We start from the raw sequence: 14,944 nt of genomic DNA, 5'->3' as shown, positions 1-14,944 counted from the left end.
CAGTGCATGCCATCAAAGTGACACTGGGGTAAAATATAGAAAGCCCAATATACCTATCATGACTACCTGTCTGATAAGGGTACCCTAGGCACATTATCATTATTATTATTATTATTTTCATTAACATTATTATCAATATCATTATTATTATTAACATTATTATTATTATTATTAATATTACAATTATTAAGGTGGTGAGATGACAGGATCGTTAGCGGCATTTGCTCCGACATTACGTTCTGTGTTCAAATTCCGCCGAGGTCGACTTTGGCTTTCATCCTTTCGGCTCTCGTAGCAAAAATTTGAAATAATAATAACCATTATCATTATTGTTGTTTTTGTTGTAGTTGTTATTTAGACCGATCCATCCGTTATCCAGTGGATCTATAATCAAAGATGATCCAGCCGTGATCACATGACTTCACTCCACACGCTATGACTCAACCTTCGTCTCAGTTTGTTACGTAATAGTAGCAAAGATATAGTTCGCAACCATCCTGTAAAAAGTGTAACTGTTATTGTTTCTTCAAAGTAATTTATGGAAGATTTCTGGTTTATTTCAGATCAAAGTTACAGCAGCAGCAGCAGCAACAACATCTGTAGTGACGTTGATGCTTGAGGGGAAGGAAGAAGGAGAAGAATTACATCTTATTGATGTTCTCAATGACAACGTCATTAATTTTTTTTTTTTAATGTTTGTTTATAACTGAATACTTCACATACTCTTACAAACACATGCACACACGATACGTGTATATCTACACATATATATGTATCTCTGCATTCGTGTGCATCATTGTTTTATCTGCGTGTGTGTGTTTGTGTGTGTGTGCCTATGTGTGAGTGTATTTGTTTCCCTTATTAGAACGAATGAAGACGTTAAAGAATGTATTTTACGTTCATTTCTTCAATATTCTGAACAGTTGTATCCTATTCTTATATCCTTTTGTTCATGTCTTGAATATCAATTCTATAAAATAAACATAATCAAGAATACAGGCTTTAATGTTGACGTTTAGAGTTGAGGTTTTTTGTTGTTTTTCTTTTAATTCATGACCATCTTTCAGAATATAGCATTTTCATTATGAGGGAAATAAACTATTTTAGTCAATTAGCAGTTGGAAATTTCCAAATAAATATGGATAAAGTGAATATAAGAACTCACCAATTTTGTTCAAATTGCAAAAGGATATAATAGAATGTCATACTTTTCCGAGAGACATAGTTCACACCTCGTTTTGCCATGAAGTATGCTCTATAATAGACCAGTGTATGATACAGCTGGTAATATTATTAGCAGTTAAGGTTCAGAGATATTTCGTTAGCGAAATGGTAATGTTTTCCTGAGTGCATGAATATATACATAGGCAATACATTGGCATTAACATGAAACATTTCATCTTATATTTTTGATTATCCTTTCAATGTTTTGAGCTCTTGTTCATTAGTTCACGTTGAGAATGCATGAACTGTTATACAAATTCGAAGAGTGATTACAATCGATTGAATGAAACTCAATTTTCATCTGGAATATATTTTATCGATCTTGGAATGCCGAAAGGCAAAGTTAATTGTAGCGCAACCTGAACGTCGAATGTGAAGATAAATTACTAAATAATTTTGTGTTTGATGCTCAAGCACAAAATTATCTGCTACGATTATCATATGATATATTGTTTCGGGCTGTGTCTAGAGTAAAAAAGAATATTAAACCTGATATAGATTAAGGCAGCGAGCGAGCCGGATCGCTAGCACATTGGACACTATGCCAAGTAGCATTTCTTCTGCTCTTTACGTTCAAATTTCACCTACGTCGACTTTGCTTTTCATACTTTTGGCATCGACAAAATAAAACACCTAGTTGATTGAGAACTGAAATCGATGTAATCAAGAATTCACCTGCCCTAAAATTACAGACAGTGTCTCAAAAATTAGAAACCAATATATATTAAGCTGAGAAAATGATGCGTTGGTTATGATTGGATTGGATTGCGCAATTAGATTTAGCAACCTGTGGTTTAACAACTTCGACAATGAGAGGAAAAAAAAACTACATAAAAAGAAATAAAACAAACAAATACAATAAGGTGATAATCACCAATGAAGAAAACGACTTCATTTGTCTTCGTTTATTTGTTTCTTTTTTTTTTTGTAATTGTTTAATATACTATTTTTACTTTAGAATCTAAAATTAATGAGAGAAGAAAAAATAATAAAGATTATTATGAAAATGTCTTTTATTCTATAAATTAAAAAACAAAAATTTTACTTTTTTTTTCGTCTTAAAACTAAAATATTAACGATCAGACTTCCATCATTGAATAACTATGACCTTACCACCGACTAACATTATTATTGTTGTTGTTGTTGTTGTTGTTGTTGTTTTCATATCCGTGTTGGTTTTCCTGTTTTCGGAGTTAAAATTGTGTCTTTTGGTTCTGTTTTCTTTCAATTTTGGTTTCTTTGGTAAAATATTTCGTTGATTCCATTGTAGTACTCTAATTTGTTAATTATACATTTGTTTAATATGACAGAGGTGCATGACCTATTGGTTAAGGCGTTACATTCCCGATCATGCGATCGTGGTTTCGTATTCCCAGAGCGGGTTGTTGTTTTCTCGTTATTTAACATTATCCCAACCCTCGCAGTTGTAGATGGATAATCCTGTGATGGACTACATTTCCCATTCGGGTATGGGGCGGTGAAGTGGAAATTGGCTTGTCCGATTAGCCAGCGGGAAGGCATCATTCGAAAGCAACAAGGATGCAAGGAAGAAACGCATTGTGACAAGAGGTGTATGACAACAACCGACAGCTTGGTCGACGCACAGACGATTAGTTTATTTTTAACGGTTTTTATTTGCTTATTCTTTTACTTGTTGTAACCATTTGACTGCGTCCATGATGGAGCACCATCTTAAAGTTTTTTAGTCGAAGAAATCGACACCAAGACTTATTCTTTGTAACTATAGTACTTACTCTATCGATCCCTGCCAAGTTACGGGGACATTAACACACCAGCATCGACAGTCAAACAATGGCGGGGGTGGACAAGCACACATACACATGCATGACGGGATTCTTTCAGTGTCCCTCTTCCAAATCCATTCACAAAGCTTTGGTCTGCCCGAGGCTATAGTAGAAGACACTTGCCCAAGGTGCCACGCAGTGGGACTGAACCCAGAACCATGTGATTAAAAAGCAAGCACCTTACCACACAGCCACGCCTGCGCCTACATAACTACTTAGTTATAGTTATAGAACTATAGAACTTCTATTATAAATTTGTAGTAAAAAGCGACTATAATATTGCGCTTCATTGAGCCATATCAATGTGACATGGAGGCGACGAGCAGAATAATTCTATTTCATGGAGCTTATCTTCAGGCAAATCTCATATAATAGGAAGAAAGAAAAAGTAAGAAAAACTGTACACACACTAATGAAATTTTATTTAAATATATTGGTGTCTCTAATTAATGATTGTGATATAATTAACAGTATGATACCCAATGTCAAGACGCATATCTGTTGCCGTATTAGTCCGGTTCGATGTAAATCAATCCTCTTAAGAAGCTGAGGTCAGTGATTCAGCCTGCAGGATGCTTGTGTAATTTCCAAGTTCATTAGCGTTTATTGCTCATTAAAAATTGATATCTCCCTCCTTCACTCCTTCTTTCTCTATCTCTCTGTCTCTTTCTTTCGCACGCCTGCGTTCTCTCTCGCTCTTTCTCCATCTCTCTCTTTCGCACGAGCGCGTTCTCTCACTCTCTTTCCATCTCTCTCTCTCTCTCTCTCTCTCTCTCTCTCTCTCTCTCTCCTTTTCCATCTCGCTTCTTTCCATCCATTGCTCTCTTCCATTTCTTCTCTTTCTTTCTCACTCTCTCTCTTTCCCTCTCTTACTCTCTCTCTCTCTCCGTCACTCTCTTTCTCTTTCACGTGCTCTCTCTTTCCTTCTCGTTCTTGTTCTCTCTCTCTCACACACACACGCGCGCGCTCTCTATCTCTCACTCTGCTTTTCGCTCTCTCTCTCTCTCTCTCTCTTTCTCTTTCTCTCTCTCTCTCTCTCTCTCTCCCAACTCCCTCTCTTCCCATTTACACCCATCTTTCCTCCTCTCTCTATTTTCTCTTCCTCTCTTTTGCTTTTCTTCTCTTTTTCACTCCTCCTCTCGCTTTCTCTCTCCCTCTTTCTCACTTTCTCTCCCCCCCTCTCTCTCTCTCTCCTCTTCTCTCTCTTCCACTTTCCTCCTTCTCCTGTATCTATTTCACTCTCCCGTCTCTCTCTCTATCCCCCTCTCTCTCATTCATGCAGACAAGCACACACGCACGCAGAGACACACACACATATATACACACAAACACACACACAAATATATTTCGGAATTAAACACCTCTCTGCACTATATATGTTCTTAGACATCTCCAAGAATAACATTTAAAAAAACTTTACCAAACACAAATTTTCACTTCTTAAATCACATTTCCGTTCCATACCATATTCTATATTTCTGTTGAGTCTACAATTCAATTCGTGTAATCTTGTAAAGAATCCAAGATGGAAACAAATCAATATTTCTTTTTTGTATTTGGTTTACAAGATTCCTGATGTGAATTCGTGTCTTGAAACAAATTCAGTTGGGTTTGGGGAGGATCATTACACCAATAATAATAGCACACGCACGGGTTCAATTCCACTTCTGTAATGTTGGACATATATGAGCTGCCTTCCAGCCGAATTAAAGGATTTAGTGTCGAGACTTGGAGGCGATGTATTCATTAACTAAGTGTAGCTGTCGGGTGGTTATTTTGATATTTAGAAAGCAGAACACAGTGTCCTTCGGCAGCTTGGTAGCCTGGTTAGCAGCAATTATGAAGTAGAATTGAACCTGTGCGTGTGTTATTATTATTGGCGTAATGACCTCCCCAACATACAACAAAACCTTTATTGTTGCTCGCTATTCTTTTAAAATTTTCGCACAAGACCAGCAAGTTCGGGAGACGGAGTAAGTCGATTACATCAACTATATATATATATATATATATATATATATATATATATATATATATATATATATATATATATATATATATATATATATATATATATATATTGAAATAAGAGCCATGACGCAATCCTATATGTTAATAAAACTTGTTTATTATCCTATGCGCATTTCGATGCAAGATCCCGACTTACTCTTGTCTGAGATAATAAATTAGGGCCTCCCATCTCTTCAGGGCCAAGTTACATTAATTCACAACAGACTACATTATTATTTGTATATAAATTACATGTATATAGAGAAGTTCTAATCAGGTTGTTTCGATGTGAACATATTGAAACTGCTTGCAATATCGGTTAAGAAAACCGTTATATAGCAGAGTAACTAAGTACAATTGTTAACCTAGGATATTAAGTGACGACATGCTTTCGACGCTGTTTCATCAAATAAGAAAACCGTTAGAGGTTTAAGAAGAAAAGAAGTGAAAAGAAAAATTACCTATTATAGATCTTGCAGAAATACAAATTAATGGTCAAAGGGAGGTAAGTCTAGCAAAATGAGGTTTTTGATCTACATAATTTTCATCAGTGTGATTAACCCTCTCAAATAACTATAATTATATTTATTTTTAAATTCAAATTACGACAAACGTATATAAACAAATGAAGTTTGCTTTTAGAAGCGTTGAGATGTCTTAGAAAGTTAAAGAAGTGATTTTAAGTTCTCAATCGCAGAATAATGCTAATGATATAGCCTGAACAGGATAAACTACCCCTATTTTGCAGAGAAAAGTGTAAGTGGCTAGCTGTGGACTCGAACTCACATCCCCGTGATTACGCGTCAATGAGGGAGGAGATCAATGTGATACTAGCAGCTAGAAAATCATTCACTAAGTTCAACAACAAAATTCGGATTCGCAAAGACACCTCCAGACGCACTCGACGCTCCCACGAGGAGCCCCGACTCGGCACAAATCACCGACATTGCACGCTCGCACATCCCTAATGAAATGGCAGATCAACTCCCAAATACTAGGGAAGGGGGGAGGGTCCACACAGGGACGACTGTCTGCTACATCCCAGGAACAGCTCCAGCCAACAAGCACAAGGGGCCAAGAATAGACCAGCCAAGCTCCTTCGGAGGTTGGGAACGGGTACAACCTTTGAAAATGACACATCACTAGCTAACCCTCCAGACGCATATATAAATATAAATATAAATATAAATATATATATATTTATATATATATATTATTTAAAAGAGTTCCAACTCTGTCTTTTATATTTTATTTATATTCTTATAAAATTAAATGGTAAAATGAAATATGAAATGAAGTGTTGAATGTTTTATTGAATATATGAAATATTGAGTATTAAATATAGAAAATCAAATATATAAAGAAAATCAAATATATATACATATATATACACATAATTATGGATATGCCCTTATCTCTTATCTCTCGGAATGTCCGGATAACTATTACAACATAAGATTCAGTAAACTGGCAATCTGCGCCTGACGACGAAGCGGATTACATCATAAATTTTGAAATTATATTTAAACTCACTCATTATATGGATTTTTTTCATTTTGGATATGTGCATACTCTCTAACCGATTCTCCATTCCTTTTCCTCACAAACACACACACACACACAAACACACACCCTAAAACGTAGGGTAAAAACCAGATATTACTTAATATCGATTTATTACCAGGAAGCTAGCACATTTAAAGAATCAGAGAGATTCAGAAAAAATATGAGATCTTAGGGGATTAAGGTATATTTTTATATATATAAAGTTGACCAGTAAAGTGGACATTTAGTATGCTAGAAATAGACCACATGTTGTGTCTACTAAGACCTAGTAGTTCTCAAAAGAAATTCAGCGAAATACCAAACCGTAAGCGAGCAAGACATTGAAAATTACATAGAGAACTACTAGGTCTTAGTAGACACAACATATGGTCTATTTCTAACATATATATATATATATGTCTGCCTGTCTGTGTAATATTTTTCATCTAGCTCTTTGCTAATCAGCTCACACAAAAGAAGTATTTTCATTTTATCAACGAAATACTTATTTCTATAATTTCTATAAAATTTTATTTCTGTAAATTGACTTATTGCTAATACCAGTGGATTAAAAAAATATCTTTTGTAAATTCTTTTTGAAATTAAATTAACTATTGTTAGAACTTCTACAGAACGGTCTATATAAACAACAAAATTCTAAAACGACTCTTTTACGTAATATACCTTGATGAAGGTATGACGTGACCATATATATTTCTTTGAGCATGAGACTTACAGTACGTAGCAATTCTTTATGAACAATTATTCGGTACATGCTGTGTTGATGACATAATTCTATTACTCTAAAGCTCATAGTTTTTTCACTTTTATTGATCTTTCCACTAAACAATTTGTTCTTATAATTTCGAAGCATATATTCCCATGATTATAATGTGTTCGTGTGCATGCGCCTATACATACATACATAGAAGAAAGCTACTTCGAAGACTACAGATCCAATCCATCATGGAACCGTAAAAATCTGTAAAACTTTTCAGAAGTTTATCATTTAAATAAATATGGGTATGTCTAGATATTCAACTATATGCATGATAATACGTACATAAAACATACAAATCTGCACTTACATACGTACATACATACAAAAATACCCTGTTTATGTTGTTGAAATTCCAATGAAGGGGCCTTGGATCTAGGTTAGAAAGCGTTTCTTTCTCAATTGACAAGAAATCTTGTTATAAACTGAATAATGACATAGATAGGTTTCTTTATTAGCCACACAGGGCTCAACACAGAGGGGACAAAATACAAATGTAGAGTTTTTCTTTTCGAGGGGGTCGAAAACAAAGCAGAAAAAAAAACAAAAGTGGGGACAACGATGAAAAAAAAACATCGCAAAACGTTTGGGGTATTTACAAAAAATACGAAATAATACAAAAAATTCCCAATAAATGGGGAGGTTATCCGTGGAAAGAAAAACCTACGAAAAGACCACGGTAACCTCGGTCTTTAGCGTCACACTTTGTTAAATAAAATTTCTTTTATTTAAGCAAGAAACGTGAGTAACTCTCTGTTTACAAAATTTTAAAACGTTTTATAGATAGATAGATAGATAGATTAAAGGTAATATGTTCGAAGATAGAGGTATATCAACGAGAAGCACACCACACTTGATCACTAGACAGTATGACACAAATCAACAGACAAATAATCCATTCAATCAGCGAAGGTCACTGATGTTTGGTAATCCGCAAATACTAGACTATGTGACTTGTAGTCAAGATCGTTGCCAGTCATCTTGCGATGCTTGTCAATGGAACCTACTTTGGTAATCGAGAGAGTGACAAACGTGTTGTGCAAGATTTTGTCACTTAAATCCAAAGACGTACAGATGTCTGACTATCATGTCATTTCTTGAACCGTTTTTTTTTTTTTTCTATTTTCTAAAGTTCTACGTCGATGAACGCGTCGTGACGTGTAAAGACATCTCCACGCACATCTTGAATTTCAGGAGGTATCAACTGACAAGATGAGACAATCATCATATACATACATACATAGTGTGTGAAGGGGAAGGTGTATATGTAGTGTATGGTTCTGTTAGCAGCAACAAAAATGTACTCTGTCCAGTGAGAGATTAATATCGTTTAATGTACAAATATAAAGATACGAACTAGAAATAGTTTCTTGCATTGGAGACACACGCACATACAAATAAATGTATAATATAAAATTTGAACGATTTTAAGTCGGCTACCAGAAAATGTCCTTTTACTGGATATCCATGAGAATATCCGCGAGTATCCGTACAACCAATAAACAAATATTTTCAATGCGAGACGATGGAACGAACAGGCAAATCACTGCAATTGTTTTGCTGCATCGACATCAGCTGGTAATTGCTGAATGTTACATAGATTTCATTGGACCCTTCTCAAAATTGATATATATGTGTGTGTGTGTGTGTGTGTGTGTGTGTGTGTGTGTGTGTGTGTGTGTGTGTATTATATATATTTTTATACCAAAATTTAGGCAAAAATATTGTATCTGTTAACAAACGTAGCAAAATACTCACAAGTGAGTTTTTGTATTTATATCGATTTAAGTGAGAGCTCAAAAATGATCCATTGAAAATACTTTATTATAATAATTATATTTTCATTATTATAATAAAGTATTTTCAATGGATCAGTTTTGAGCTCCCATTTAAATCGATATATATATATATATATATATATCGAATTTACAGAAAACAAAAGACGAAGACAGGTGAGGGAACAAGAAGCTGGTGTACTAGCCTGACCCTCGGGAAGAGAATGGAAATGTCTTTGACGTTTCGAGCTTTCGCTCTTCGACAGAAAGTACTGAGAGGGAGTGAAAAAGAGGGAGAACGAAAAATAAAAACGAAGAGAGAACAAGGTGTGTAAGGATTAACGGTTCAATATGATGACAATATATATGTGCGTGCGCATGTGTGTGTGTGTTTGTTCGTGCGTGTGTGCGTGCGTGTTTCTGTGCATGTGTGTCTGTCTGTGTATGCTTGTTTTTGTATGTGTGCGTGTGTGTGTGTGTGTGTATGTATGTGTGTGCGTGTGCGTATACATCCCACACAAACATACGTCCACGCACGCATACATTCACAGTAAACATGGATACATGCACAAACACAGTTGTTATATACACTTATACATGTTTACGGGTGCGTATGCGTGCATATCTATGTGTATGTGTGTTTGTGTGTGTGTGTGTGTGTGTGTGTGTGTGTGTGGTTATGTGTGATGGGTGCACTTATCAGAATACAAAAGTGACATTGCTAGAGTAAATACAGAGACAGCGGGGGTGGTGGAGGCGACGTCTGTCATGTCTGTTTTATCAGTGATGTATATAATTGTGGTTTTTTTATCTCTTCTGGTTTACCACTCGACATTAACATGTATAGTGGAGGGGAAGGCGGACTAAATTACGATTGGTAGAGTCAAGATGATGATGATGATGATGATGATGATGATGATGATGATGATGACGACGATGATGATGACGATGATGATGACGATGACGACAACGATGATGATGGTGAAAGTAAGATGATGATTGTAATGAGGAAAATGACGACAATGATGGTAGGGAGGAGGAGGGAGGAGGAGGAGGAGGGGAGGAGGAGGAGGAGGGGAGGAGGAGGAGGAGGAGGGGAGGAGGAGGGGAGGAGGAGGAGGAGGAGGAGGAGGAGGAGGAGGAGGAGGAGGGGAGGAGGAGGAGGGGAGGAGGAGGAGGAGGAGGGGAGGAGGAGGAGGAGGGGAGGAGGAGGAGGGTGGAGGAGGGGAGGAGGAGGGGAGGAGGAGGAGGGGGGAGGGGAGGAGGGGAGGAGGAGGAGGAGGGGAGGAGGAGGGGAGGAGGAGGGGAGGAGGAGTGGAGGAGGAGGGGAGGAGGAGGGGAGGAGGAGGGGAGGAGGAGGGGAGGAGGAGGGGAGGAGGAGGGGAGGAGGGGAGGAGGAGGGGAGGCGGAGGGGAGGAGGAGGGGAGGAGGCGGAGGAGGCGGAGGGGGGAGGAGGAGACGCAGGATGTGGAGAGGAGACGCAGGAGGTGGAGTGGAGAGGCGGGAGGTGGAGAGGAGACGCAGGAGGAGGAGGAGGAGGAGGAACATGATTATCACGTTGATGAAGTGGGAGACGGTGGCGATGACATTGATTAAAGAGAATGATGTGGTGACACCGTTGACATATACTGCTTCACTTGTATCCGAAAAGGATACAGTTTATGTACGTTTATGTACGTTTTCTGTTCACTACTCAGCAAACAGGGAAACCCGAATTTTTAGTATGGATTTTCTATTGTGAGGACACTGACAATAAATCTCATATTTTGAATTTAAGAAGGCACACGGATCAAGCGAAATACATATATATATATATACATACACGCGCACCGACACACACACACACACTCTCTCTCTCTCTTTCTCTCTCTCTCTCACACACACACACACACACACACACACACACACACACACACACACACACACACACACACACATATACATTCATATATATAATTTCAATACGGAGCAAATAATTCACAAAAAATATTAGTCCCCGAAATTTCGGCGCAAAACGAATCTGTCGCAGCGCGGATTTCAACACGACGGGTTGGGATTCTCTTCCTTGTTAATTCACTTCTGTCTTCATTAAAAGTCTTCTACCCATTTGTTTTCTTTCAATTCAAATTCGTATCCTTTCTTCGCAATCTGTATTTTAGCCTTGCCCCCACCCCCACCCCAGTCTTCGTTCTCTCTTAACTGTTCTTCTCTCGCTTCTGTTTTGCATTTTTCTCCAACACCAACCATCGTCCTACCATCCTTTCAGTTTCTTCTCTGATTTTCTTTCAACGACTTATAACGATTTCAAGTGCAAAATACACATTGTCTCCATCATAGACTCCAAAGTTGAAACAAAAACCGTGCATTATAGATATAGTCACACATACACAAGTATGTATATATGCGTGTACATGCTTGTATGCATGTATGTAATTATGTTTGTAATACATACATACATACATATATATATATATATATATATATATATATATATATATATATATATATATATATATATATATATATACATGTTTATATACATACACACATGTATATAATTGTATTCATATCATATCCATATACATATATGCATGTATAGGTGTGAGTGTATGTGTCTGCATAAGTAAATCTTAAGACAAACAAGTGTTGGTGATAAAATATAAACAAGTTAAACTAAATCTATTTTAACTAATGCTCCTCTATATATCGCTTTATCTAGACTGCACTTACGAAGTTTCTGTCTCACCTATTATCAACTTCTATTACACAACGTAACTCATATGAAGACATTGTGAAATAATATGACACCTTGTAATTGGTGGTTAGAGTCAGTGTAATATATAGCATTACATATATGCATATATATGTGTGTGTCAGTGTGTTGGTTTGTGTGTATCTGCATGTGTATATATAAATATATGTACATATATATATATATATATATATAACTACATATATACATATGTATATATATGCAAATATTTGCATATATGTATATACATCCATAAATTTAGACACAATATATATATGTATGAATATATATATGTGTGTGTGTGTATCTTCGGTGGATCTCGAAGCACATAGAGCTATAGAATATGGCATGTACATTTTGGGTTGAAAAACGCTTTTTTGCATCTACTGTTCCAAAAAAGAATTAATCTACCTTCTCTCGAATTTTTATGACCTTAGCAATATGTATGTGTGAGTGGTGTGTGTGGGGGTGTACCTACACACATACATACATACTCATCAATCCCAACGAATATGCATAAACATATACGCACACATTCGCGCATACACAATTGATTTAACTTGTAACACGCATTGAAGCATTGTGCCATTATTAGCATACAATAAATTATAAAGATTATATTATCTCTTTAAATCACTTCGTTTATAGCTAGCAATTAAATACTCTCATATAATTAATAGCATCTTATCAATTAGTTTGTATGATAAAGATGATAATGGATTGGGTACAAACCAAGCAAATGAAGTCGAGATAAACCGACGGAGACGTCAATTGCTGAACAGGGTTATATTTTATTTAGCTGGGATAAGAATGACAAGGCATTAATCTATAGTAAATCTGCTAAAATGGCCAGGTTGATCTGGCTGGTATTCACTGTAAACTCTAGCTAATGCGGCACAAAAGCAAACACACAAGCTAATAATTGTTATTATTGACGGCGGTTTTAAGGCTGGGGGCTGGCAGAATCGTTAGCAAGCCAGAAAAAATGCTTATCTTTATTTCATCCCTCTTCAAGTTCTGAGTTAAAAATCCACCGAGGTCGAAAATACCCTTCATCGCAATCCTTCGATGTATATATTGATATATATATATTGATATATATATTGATATATATTGTTATAGACAGGTAGATAGATAGATAGATAGATAGATAGATAAAGTTTGAAGATACACACACATATATATAGATGTGTGTGTGTGTGTGTGTGTGTGTGTGTGTGTGAGCTTGTGCGTGCGCTCAGAAACGCGGACCCACAAAACACGTATACTTATATGCATATATAGAGACACTAGCTCATACAAAGTATACTCATAATATTGACATTTCGCTGTCAAACTAATTATAGATCTAGATACAATAACGTTATTAATTATAAGCAAATGATAGAAAAAAAGTTGTGTCTATCATTTTCATATCTTTAATTTCACCTTGTAACATTTTATTATTTGGCATTCAAAGCTAACATTTTCCTGAACAAATAATTGCAAAATATTTTAATTATATCTCAAGAGAAAATGTCAAATATTTTGTTTGTTAAATACACACAATTCAATTTTAGTTATTTTCCACCAAATTATGCTGCTGAGGTGAAGGTGGATGGTTTGTAGGTGATGCTGTTGCTGGCAAGAACGTACTTTCGATACAGGACCAGGTCGTTGCGTTGTCTTCGTGAGCAATGCATTTTTTTTTCACCTTACTGCTGTCCACTCACCTATAAATGATCAAGCCTGCGACGGACTGGCGTGTCAGTGAAGCCCCTAGCAAAAGAAGGTGCCTTGATTAGTAACCCTTTCGATATAGACGAGTAAACGCTGACTGTGTCGAATCGAGGGAACCTTTCTCCACCCCTCGCCGAGTTGGCATTAAACCATGCAACATCAACCCACTGGGGTGGGGTGATGTTGCAATCTCTGTGACATTAATCGCCATAGAAAACCGGGTAACCGGCCCTACGAGACAGTAATGACTGTGAGAAGTTCTTTACTTGAAGGGTTGACCGCTCATTAAATAAACAAGCATCTAGCAGGTTAATACAGCATTAGGGTCTCAAGTCTCATCACTTCTCTAAATGCATTTTATGTCAGGTACATTGATATGGATGTGAAACAATATGCATATATGTGTACATGTATATATGCGTATGAATATACATGTATATGTATATATGCATATATTTGAACACGTGTGCATATATATATATATATATATATATATATATATATATATATATATATATATATATATACAAGAATAAGGGCAGGGAATCGTCAATTAATAATAGAATTAATAATTAACAATTTTGCCAAGTAGTTCAGTATGAAAAAACCTTTATCGGTAAAACCATTTATCATCATAAATATACAGGGATTAGCATTGAGTTGCTTCTCCAACATACTGAAAATTTAGAAATAGCAGTCAAAGAACTTCTGATTCTAAACTACAAATTTTTCTCTAAACGGATGGCGATATTTATGGCACACATAGAACAAAAAACCGGAGGGAAAAGCATAAACAAAACAAGTCTTTAGTTAATTGGATACGAATCGTTTCATGGTTAAGCGAGTGAAAATTTCACTATTCCAATCTTCAGTCCAAATATTCTGATAAATTTGAAAGTGTCTCTAAAAAATTCACAGTAATTTTTGGCCATGCGACACCAAAAATCAACGATAAGAAAGGCACTTACGAATTCATCGGCCAGTGAGTTCAGGCATCTCACCCCAAAGAAATCCATTCCATGTGCGTCACAAATAGTCCCGTATGAAAAAAATCCCGTGTGGAGGGATTACGGTTTAACCATCTAACTTAGATATATTCTTGTATATTTTATATTTGATATCTCTAAGTTAGATGGTTAAACCGTAATCCCTCCACACGGGATTTTTTTCATACGGGACTTTTTGTGACGCACATGGAATGGATTTCTTTGGGGTGAGATGCCTGAACTCACTGGCCGATGAATTCGTAAGTGCCTTTCTTATCGTTGATTTTTAGTGTCGCATGGCCAAAAATTACCGTGAATTTTTTAGAGACACTTTCAAATTTATCAGAATA

At 36.3% G+C, this 14,944-nt stretch overlaps 1 long non-coding RNA gene across 1 annotated transcript in view; it reads left to right on the top strand.

Moving 5' to 3' along the window:
- LOC106873807 (uncharacterized) overlaps positions 1-986 on the top strand; it is a 76,204-nt gene extending 75,218 nt beyond the window's left edge. Inside the window, exon 4 of the long non-coding RNA XR_016237859.1 lies at positions 564-986. This is a non-coding gene — a long non-coding RNA (uncharacterized LOC106873807). The remainder of the gene's footprint in view (positions 1-563) is intronic.
- The last annotated feature ends 13,958 nt before the right edge of the window (positions 987-14,944 follow it).

Source organism: Octopus bimaculoides, chromosome 22, assembly GCF_046866305.1.
Source record: "Octopus bimaculoides isolate indiv1 chromosome 22, ASM4686630v1, whole genome shotgun sequence".
Taxonomy (NCBI): Eukaryota; Metazoa; Mollusca; class Cephalopoda; order Octopoda; family Octopodidae; genus Octopus; species Octopus bimaculoides.
The sequence above is the reverse complement of the archived record's forward strand: the minus strand, read 5'-3'. Positions and strand labels throughout refer to the sequence as shown.